We start from the raw sequence: 10,231 nt of genomic DNA on the forward strand, positions 1-10,231 counted from the left end.
GGAGATTATCCATGAGGGGGGATATTATCCACAGGGGGGGGGGGGAGAGAGGGGGGAGATTATCCATGAGGGGGGATATTATCCACAGGGAGGGGGGGGGGGAGAGAGGGGGGAGATTATCCATGAGGGGGGATATTATCCACAGGGAGGGGGGGGGGGGAGAGAGGGGGGAGATTATCCACGGAGGGGGAGATTATCCGCGGAGGGGGAAGGGAGAGAGGGGGGAGATTATCCACGGAGGGGGGGAGGGAGAGAGGGGGAGATTATCCGCGGAGGGGGGAAGGGAGAGAGGGGGGAGATTATCCAGCGGAGGGGGGAAGGGAGAGAGGGGGGAGATTATCCGCGGAGGGGGGGAAGGGAGAGAGGGGGGAGATTATCCGCGGAGGGGGAAGGGAGAGAGGGGGGAGATTATCCACAGGGGGGGGGGGGGGGAGGGAGAGAGGGGGGAGATTATCCACAGGGGGGGGGGGGGGGAGGGAGAGAGGGGGGAGATTATCCACAGGGGGGGGGGGGGCGGAGGGAGAGAGGGGGGAGATTATCCACAGGGGGGGGGAGGGGGGGGGGGGAGATTATCCACAGGGGGGGGGGGGGGGGGAGGGAGAGAGGGGGGAGATTATCCACAGGGGGGGGGAGGGAGAGAGGGGGGAGATTATCCACGGGGGGGGGAGGGAGAGAGGGGGGAGAGTATCCACAGGGGGGGGGGGGGGGGAGGGAGAGAGGGGGGAGATTATCCACAGGGGGGGGAGGGAGAGAGGGGGGAGATTATCCACAGGGGGGGGGGGGGAGGGAGAGAGGGGGGAGATTAACCACAGTGGGGGGGGGGGAGGGAGAGAGGGGGGAGATTATCCACAGGGGGGAGGGAGAGAGGGGGGAGATTATCATGAGGGGGGATATTATCCACAGGGGGGGGGGAGGGAGAGAGGGGGGATATTATCCACAGGGGGGGGGGAGGGAGAGAGGGGGGGAGATTAACCACAGGGGGGGGGGGGAGGGAGAGAGGGGGGAGATTATCCACAGGGGGGAGGGAGAGAGGGGGAGATTATCATGAGGGGGGATATTATCCACAGGGGGGGGGGAGGGAGAGAGGGGGGATATTATCCATGAGGGGGGATATTATCCACAGGGGGGGGGGGAGGGAGAGAGGGGGGGAGATTATCCACAGGGGGGAGGGAGAGAGGGGGGAGATTATCCATGAGGGGGGATATTATCCACAGGGGGGGGGAGGGAGAGAGGGGGGAGATTATCCACAGGGGGGGGGAGGAGAGAGGGGGGAGATTAACCACAGGGGGGGGGGGAGGGAGAGAGGGGGGAGATTAACCACAGTGGGGGGGGGGGGGAGGGAGAGAGGGGGGAGATTATCCACAGGGGGGAGGGAGAGAGGGGGGAGATTATCCATGAGGGGGGATATTATCCACAGGGGGGGGGAGGGAGAGAGGGGGGATATTATCCACAGGGGGGGGGGAGGGAGAGAGGGGGGAGATTAACCACAGGGGGGGGGGGGGGAGGGAGAGAGGGGGGAGATTAACCCCAGTGGGGGGGGGGAGGGAGAGAGGGGGGAGATTATCCACAGGGGGGAGGGAGAGAGGGGGGAGATTATCCATGAGCGGGGATATTATCCACAGGGGGGGGGGAGGGAGAGAGGGGGGATATTATCCACAGGGGGGGGGGAGGGAGAGAGGGGGGAGATTAACCACAGGGGGGGGGGGGGAGGGAGAGAGGGGGGAGATTAACCACAGGGGGGGGGGGAGGGAGAGAGGGGGGAGATTATCCACAGGGGGGAGGGGAGAGAGGGGGGAGATTATCCATGAGGGGGGATATTATCCACGGGGGGGGGGAGGGAGAGAGGGGGGATATTATCCACAGGGGGGGGGGAGGGGAGAGAGGGGGGAGATTATCCACAGGGGGGAGGGAGAGAGGGGGGAGATTATCCATGAGGGGGGATATTATCCACGGGGGGGGGGAGGGAGAGAGGGGGGATATTATCCACAGGGGGGGGGGAGGGAGAGAGGGGGGGAGATTAACCACAGGGGGGGGGGGGAGGGAGAGAGGGGGGAGATTAACCACAGCGGGGGGGGGGAGGGAGAGAGGGGGGAGATTAACCACAGTGGGGGGGGGGAGGGAGAGAGGGGGGAGATTATCCACAGGGGGGAGGGAGAGAGGGGGGAGATTATCCATGAGGGGGGATATTATCCACAGGGGGGGGGGGAGGGAGAGAGGGGGGATATTATCCACGGGGGGGGGGAGGGAGAGAGGGGGGAGATTATCCATGAGGGGGGATATTATCCACAGGGGGGGGGGGGGGGAGAGAGGGGGGAGATTATCCATGAGGGGGGATATTATCCACAGGGAGGGGGGGGGGGGAGAGAGGGGGGAGATTATCCATGAGGGGGGATATTATCCACAGGGAGGGGGGGGGGGAGAGAGGGGGGAGATTATCCACGGAGGGGGGAGATTATCCGCGGAGGGGGGAAGGGAGAGAGGGGGGAGATTATCCGCGGAGGGGGGAAGGAGAGAGGGGGGAGATTATCCGCGGAGGGGGGAAGGGAGAGAGGGGGGAGATTATCCGCGGAGGGGGGAAGGGAGAGAGGGGGGAGATTATCCGCGGAGGGTGGAAGGGAGAGAGGGGGGAGATTATCCGCGGGGGGGGCAGGGAGAGAGGGGGGAGATTATCCGCGGGGGGGGCAGGGAGAGAAGGGGCGATTATCCGCGGGGGGGGAGAGAGGGGCGATTATCCGCGGGGAGGGAGAGAGTGGGGAGATTATCCGCGGGGGGGAAGGGAGAGAGGCGGGCGATTATCCGCGGGAGTGGCGATTATCCATGTGGGGGGGGGAGGGGGGGAGAGGGGGAGGGGGGTGAAATTTTCCACGGTGAAAGGGGGTGTAGATTATCCGCGGGGAAGAGAGTGAGGGCTGTGGCGATTATCCACGGTGTGGGGGTGGGAGATTATCCACGGTGTGGGGGTGGGAGATTATTCACAGGGGGAGGGGGAGATTATTCACGGTGGAGAGATTATTCACGGGGGAGGGGGGAGATTATTCACGGGCGGGGAGATTATTCACAGGGGAGAGAGGGGGGGGATTATTAACGCGATGGTGGAGAGATTATTCACGGGAGTTTGGGTGTGGGGAGATTATTCACGGGGGAGAGAGGGGTGGGGAGATTATTCGGGGGGAGATTATTCACGGGGGAGAGAGGGGTTGGGAGATTATTCGGGGAGAGATTATTCACGGGAGTTTGGGTGTGGGGAGATTATTCACGGTGGAGAGATTATTCACGGGGGAGAGAGGGGTGGGGAGATTATTCGGGGGGAGATTATCCACGGGGGAGAGAGAGGGGGTGAGATTTTCTACGGGGAAGAGAGGGGTGTGGAGATAATACACGGTGTAGGGGGAGAGGGGGGAAATTATTCACGGGGGAGAGAAAGGGGGGAGATTATTCACGGGAGGGTGGAGAGATTATTCACGGGGGGTTGGGGGTGGTGAGATTATTCACGGGGGAGAGATTATTCACAGGGGAGAGGGGAGAGGGGAGTGGGGAGATTATTCACGGGGGGGGAGATTATTCACGAGGGGCGACTATACACTGGGTGGGTGGGAGATTATCCACGGGGGAGAAGGAGGGCGATTATCCACCAGGGAGGGGCAATTATCCACAGGGAGGAGATAGAGGGGGAGATTCTCCACGGGGAATGGTGAGGGGGGGATTATCCATGGGGAAGGGCGAGGGGGTATTAACCACGGGGAAGAGAGGGAGAGGGAGAGATTATTAATGGGAAAGGGAGATGGGGAGATTATACACAGGAGAGAGAGTGAGAGGTGGTGGGATTATCCACAGGGAAGAGGGCGGGGGTGATTTTCCGCGGGGAAGTGGGGGGTGATTATACATGGGGAAGAGAGCGAGGGGGGGAAATTATCCACTGGGAAGAGAGCAAGGGAGGGGGGGGGGATTATCCATGGTGAAGAGAGAGAGGAGGGAGATTATCCTCAGGGAAAAGAAAGAGGGGTAGATTATTGACGGGGAAGGGAGAGAGAGTGTGGGTAGTGTGGGAGATTATCCACTGGGGGGGAGAGTGGGTAGGGGGAGATTATCCACGGGGAAGAGAGAGGAGGAGTGATTATCCACGGGGAAGGAGGGGGCGGAAGATTATCCATTGGGGGGGAGAGAGGGGGAGGATTATTCACGGGGAGAAGAGAGGGGGGAGGTTATCCAGGTTGGGGGGGGGGAAAGAGGGGGGAGATTATCTACGGTGGAGGGAGAGAGGGGGGAGATTATCTACGGTGGAGGGAGAGAGAGGGTTATCTAAGTGGGGGAGGGAAGAGAGGAGATTATCCACAGGGAAGAGAGAGAGAGGGCAGATTATCTACGGGGGGGTGGGGGGGGGAAGAAGAGAGAGAGGGAGGGTGGAGATTATTAATGGGGAGGAGAGAGTGAATGGGAGATTATCTACCGGCGGAGAGAGGGAGGGGGGAGATTATCTACTGGGGAGAGAGGGAGGGGGAAATTATCTACAGGGAGGGAGAGAGGGAGAGGGAGATTATCTACACGGGAGGGAGAGGGAGATTATCTACACGGGAGGGAGAGGGAGATTATCTACACGGGAGGGCGAGAGGGGGGAGATTATCTACAGGGGCGGGAGAGAGGGAGAGGGAGATTATCTACAGGAGAGGGGGAGATTATCTACGGGGGGAGGGGGAGATTATCTACGGGGGGAGGGGGAGAGGGGGGAGATTATCTACAGGGGAGGGGGAGATTATCTACGGGGGGAGGGGGAGAGGGGGAGATTATCTACGGGGGGAGGGGGAGAGGGGGGAGATTATCTACAGGGGAGGGGGAGATTATCTACGGGGGGAGGGGGAGAGGGGGAGATTATCTACGGGGGGAGGGGGAGAGGGGGGAGATTATCTACAGGGGAGGGGGAGATTATCTACGGGGGAGGGGGAGATTATCTACGGGGGGAGGGAGAGAGGGGGAGATTATCTACGGGGGGAGGGGGAGAGGGGGGAGATTATCTACAGGGGAGGGGGAGATTATCTACGGGCGGAGGGGGAGAGGGGGAGATTATCTACGGGGGGAGGGGGAGAGGGGGAGATTCTCTACAGGAGAGGGGGAGATTATCTACGGGGGGAGGGAGAGAGGGGAGATTATCTACGGGCGGAGGGGGAGAGGGGGAGATTATCTACGGGGGGAGGGGGAGAGGGGGGAGATTATCTACAGGGGAGGGGGAGATTATCTACGGGCGGAGGGGGAGAGGGGGAGATTATCTACGGGGAGAGGGGGAGATTCTCTACGGGCGGAGGGGGAGAGGGGGAGATTATCTACGGGGGGAGGGGGAGAGGGGGAGATTATCTACGGGGGGAGGGGGAGAGGGGGGAGATTATCTACGGGGAGGGGAGGGGAAGGGAGGGGGAATTATCTACGGGCGGAGGGGAAGAGGGGGAGATTATCTACGGGGGGAGGGGGAGAGGGGGGAGATTCTCTACAGGAGAGGGGGAGATTATCTACGGGGGGAGGGAGAGAGGGGGAGATTATCTACGGGCGGAGGGGGAGAGGGGGAGATTATCTACGGGGGGAGGGGGAGAGGGGGGAGATTCTCTACAGGAGAGGGGGAGATTATCTACGGGGGGGAGGGAGAGAGGGGGAGATTATCTACGGGCGGAGGGGGAGATTATCTACGGGGGGAGGGGGAGAGGGGGGAGATTATCTACAGGGGAGGGGGAGATTATCTACGGGGGGAGGGAGAGAGGGGGAGATTATCTACAGGGGAGGGGGAGATTATCTACAGGGGAGGGAGAGAGGGGGGAGATTCTCTACAGGAGAGGGGGAGATTATCTACGGGGGAGGGAGAGAGGGGGGAGATTCTCTACAGGAGAGGGGGAGATTATCTACGGGGGGAGGGGGAGAGGGGGGAGATTATCTACCGGGGAGGGGGGAGATTATCTACCGGGGAGGGGGGAGATTATCTACGGGGGGAGGGGGAGAGGGGGAGATTATCTACAGGGGGAGGGAGAGAGGGGGGAGATTATCTACCGGGGTGGGGGAGAGGGGGGAGATTATCAACAGGGGGAGGGGGAGAGGAGGGAGATTATCTACCGGGGAGGGGGAGAGGGGGGAGATTATCTACAGGGAGAGGGGAGAGATTATCTACAGGGGGAGGGAGAGAGGGGGGAGATTCTCTACGGGGGAGGGAGAGAGGGGGGAGATTATCAACAGGGGGAGGGGGAGAGGGGGGAGATTATCTACAGGGAGAGGGGAGAGATTATCTACAGGGGGAGGGAGAGAGGGGGGAGATTATCTACAGGGAGAGGGGAGAGATTATCTACAGGGGGAGGGAGAGAGGGGGGAGATTATCTACAGGGAGAGGGGAGAGATTATCTACAGGGGGAGGGAGAGAGGGGGGAGATTCTCTACGGGGGAGGGAGAGAGGGGGGAGATTATCTACAGGGGGAGGGAGAGAGGGGGGAGGTTCTCTACGGGGGAGGGAGAGAGGGGGGAGATTCTCTACGGGGGGAGGGGGAGATTCTCTACGGGGAAGAGAGAGGGGGGAGATTCTCTACAGGGGGAGGGAGAGAGGGGGGAGATTCTCTACGGTGGGAGGGAGAGAGGGGGGAGATTCTCTACGGGGGAGGGAGAGAGGGGGGAGATTCTCTACGGGGAAGAGAGAGAGGGGGGAGATTATTGACTGGGGAGGGAGAAAGGGAAGGGGAGATTATGTGCGGGGAGGGAGAGAGGGGGGAGATTATCCACGGGGGGAGGGAGGGGGGAGATTATCCACGGGGGAGGGAGGGATGGGGGGGGAGATTATCTACAGGGAGGGAGAGAGGGGCGAAATTATCTACGGGGAGAGGGAGGGGGGAGATTATCCACGGGGGAGGGAGAGAAGGAGGGGGATATTATTTACGGGGGGGGAGGGAGAGTGGAGATTGTCTATGGGGGGAGGGAGGGGAGATTGTCTATGGGGGAGGGGGAGAGGGATGTTGGGGGTAGATTGCCCACGGGGGAGGGGGAGAGGGATGTTGGGGGTAGATTGCCCACGGGGGAGGGATGTTGGGGGTAGATTGCCCACGGGGGAGGGGGAGGTTGGGGGGTGATTGCCCACGGGGGGAGGGGGAGAGGGAGGGGGGTTACGGGGAGATCGCCGAGGGGGGGTTACGGGGACATCATCCACGGGGGAGGGGGGGGTTACGGACAGATCGCCCACGGGGGAGGGGTGGAGGGAGAGGGGGGGGTGTTACAGGCAGATCGCCCACGGGGGAGGGGGGGGGTGTTACGGGCAGATCACCCACGGGGAAGAGAGAGACAGTGGACAGTGAGGAATTGGAGCTGTGGATAGAGAAGAATTGGAGGTGTCGTGGAAAGTGAAGAATTGGAGGCATTGAGATCAGTGAAGAATTGGAGGCATTGAGATCAGTGAAGAATTGGAAGCGTTGAGGGGAGTGAAGAATCGGAGGCGTTGTGATCAGTGAAGAATCGGAGATGTTGTGGACGTCTGAAGAATCTGAGGCATTGTGGACAGTGAAGAATCGGGGGTGTTGTGATCAATCAAGAATCGGAGGTGTTGTGGATGTCTGAAGAATCGGAGGCGTTGAGATCAGTGAAGACTTGGAGCTGTTGTGGACAGTGAAGAATTGGAGGTGTTGAGGGGAGTGAAGAATTGGAGGTGTTGTGATCAGTGAAGTATTGGGGATATTGTGGTCAGTGAAGAATTGGGGATGTTGTGGTCAGTGAAGAATTGGGGATGTTGTGGTCAGTGAAGAATCAGAGGTTTTGTGGACTGTCTAGACTTCGAGGTGTTGTGGACAGTGAAGGTTCGGAAGTGTTGTGGCCAGTGAAAATTTGGAGATGTGGTCAGTGAAGACTTGGAAGACGTTGTGGACAGTGAGGAATCGGAGGTGTTGTGGACAGTGAAGAATTGGAGATGTTGTGGACTGTGAAGAATTTGAGGTGTTGTGGTCAGCGAAGATTTGGAGGTGTTGTGATTAGTGAATTAGTGCAGGTGTTGTGATCAGTAAAGAATTGGAAGTGTCGTGGACAGTGAGGACTCGGAGATGTTGTGGACAGTGAAGAATCAGAGTTGATCTGATCAGTGAGAATTGAAGGTGTTGTGATCAGTGAAGAATTGGGGATGTTGTGGACAGTGAAGAATTGGGGATGTTGTGGACAGTGAAGAATTGGGGATGTTGTGGACAGTGAAGAATTGGAGATGTTGTGGACTGTGAAGAATTGAAGGTGTTGTGGACCCTGAAGAATTGGAGGTGTTGTGGACCCTGAAGAATTAGATGTGTTGTGGACAGTGAAGATTTGGAGGTATTGTGATCCGTGAAGACTTGGAGTTGCTGTGGACAGTGAATAATTGGAGATGTTGTGGACAGTGAAGAATTGGAGGTGTTGTGGACTGGAAGGCAGATTATCATCTGAATGATTGGTGATTTTGGACCTTAATTAGATGGGCTAGTCAGCCGAGGTGTTGCAGATGAAGTTTGTTTTAGATAAACGCTACGTGCTGCATTTTGAAAATGCAAATCAGGGCAGAACTTTTACACTTAGTCGTAAGGTCCTGGGGAGTGTTGCTGAACAAAGAGACCTTGGAGTGCAGGTTCATAGCTCCTCAAAAGTGGAGTCGCAGGTAGGTAGGATAGTGAAGAAGGCGTTTGGTATGCTTTCCTTTATTGGTCAGAGTACTGAGTACAGGAGTTGGGAGGTCATGTTGTGGCTGTACAGGACATTGGTTAGGCCACTGTTGGAATCTTGCGTGCAATTCTGGTCTCCTTCCTATCGGAAAGGTGTTATGAAACTTGAAAGAGTTCAGAAAAGATTTACAAGGATGTTGCCAGGGTTGGAGGATCTGAGCTACAGGGAGAGGCTGAACAGGCTGGTGCTGTTTTCCCTGGAGCGTCGGAGGCTGAGGGGTGACCTTATAGAAGTTTATAAAATCATGAGGGGCATGGATAGGGTAAATAGACAAAGTCTTTTCCCTGGGGTGGGGGAGTCCACAACTAGAGGATATAGGTTTAGGGTGAGAGGGGAAAGATATAAAAGGGAACTAAGGGGCAACTTTTCATGCAGAGGGTGGTACGTGTATGGAATGAGCTGGTACAATTGCAACATTTAAGAGGCATCTGGATGGGTATATGAATAGGAAGGGTTTGGAGGGATATGTGTCAAGTGCTTGGAAATGGGACTAAATTAATTCAGGATATCTGGTTGTTCTGGATGTGTTGGACCAAAGGGTCTGTTTCCGTCTGTTTCAGACTCGATGGCCCCGAGTCACATTGTGTGGCACTCACACCACGCGAAATGTGACAAAGTGAACAACAATGGTGACTCAAGACTGGTTATCAGCAGCGGCAGAACTGTGCTCCCGCACAATCTGTAACCTCGTTGCTGAGGGTATCTCCCCTTCTGCTGTTACCATCAAGTTCAGGGATCAATGGAGAGTGTGCCATGCCAGGACCAGCGCTGGGCACAGCTGAAAATGAGGGGTCAACCTCTTGAAGCTCCCAAGCAAGACTACCTGTGCGCCAATCTGCAGTAGATGCAAGTGATCCCATAACCAACAGATCAGACCAAAGCACTGCTGTCCTGCTCGATCCAGTCATAAATGGTGGTGGACGATTAAACAACTCACTGGAGGAGGAGCCTCTGCAAACATTCCCCATCCTCAACGATGGAAGAGCCCACCACCTCAACGCAGAGGATAACGCTGAAGTATTTGCAATGATCTTCGGTCAGAAGTGCTGAGCACGTGGTTCATCTTGCTCACCCCCAGAGGTCCCTAGAATCATAGAACCTATAGGCCCAGAATGTTACGACAGTTCAAGTGTTCTTGCGTACACGCTTTGAAAGGATTGTGAGGTTTTCTGTCTCTCCTACCCTCGCAGGTAGAGCGTTCCAGATTTCCACCCCCTTTTGAGTGAAAAAAAGCTTTCCTCAAATCTCTTCAAACCATAGAATGGCACAGCACGGCCCATCAGCCCACGATGTTGTGTCGAACATTCAACTAATAACTTCTGCCTGTCTTTGGTCCACATTCCTCCACTCTTTGCATAAACCACCTGCTTTGCATCATCCAACTGTCTCCCCTTGTGAATGACCCTTTGAGAAAGGGGGCCAATTGCTTTCGATTCATCCTGTCCATGCCCCTGCATGAGTTCCCCCTTCTCTGCTCTGAAGCCACCGACCCAAGTTTATCCGGCCTCTCATTGCTGAAACCCTCCATCCCAGGCAACATCCT

This window comes from Chiloscyllium punctatum, chromosome 21 (assembly GCF_047496795.1).
Source record: "Chiloscyllium punctatum isolate Juve2018m chromosome 21, sChiPun1.3, whole genome shotgun sequence".
In the NCBI taxonomy this organism is placed as follows: Eukaryota; Metazoa; Chordata; class Chondrichthyes; order Orectolobiformes; family Hemiscylliidae; genus Chiloscyllium; species Chiloscyllium punctatum.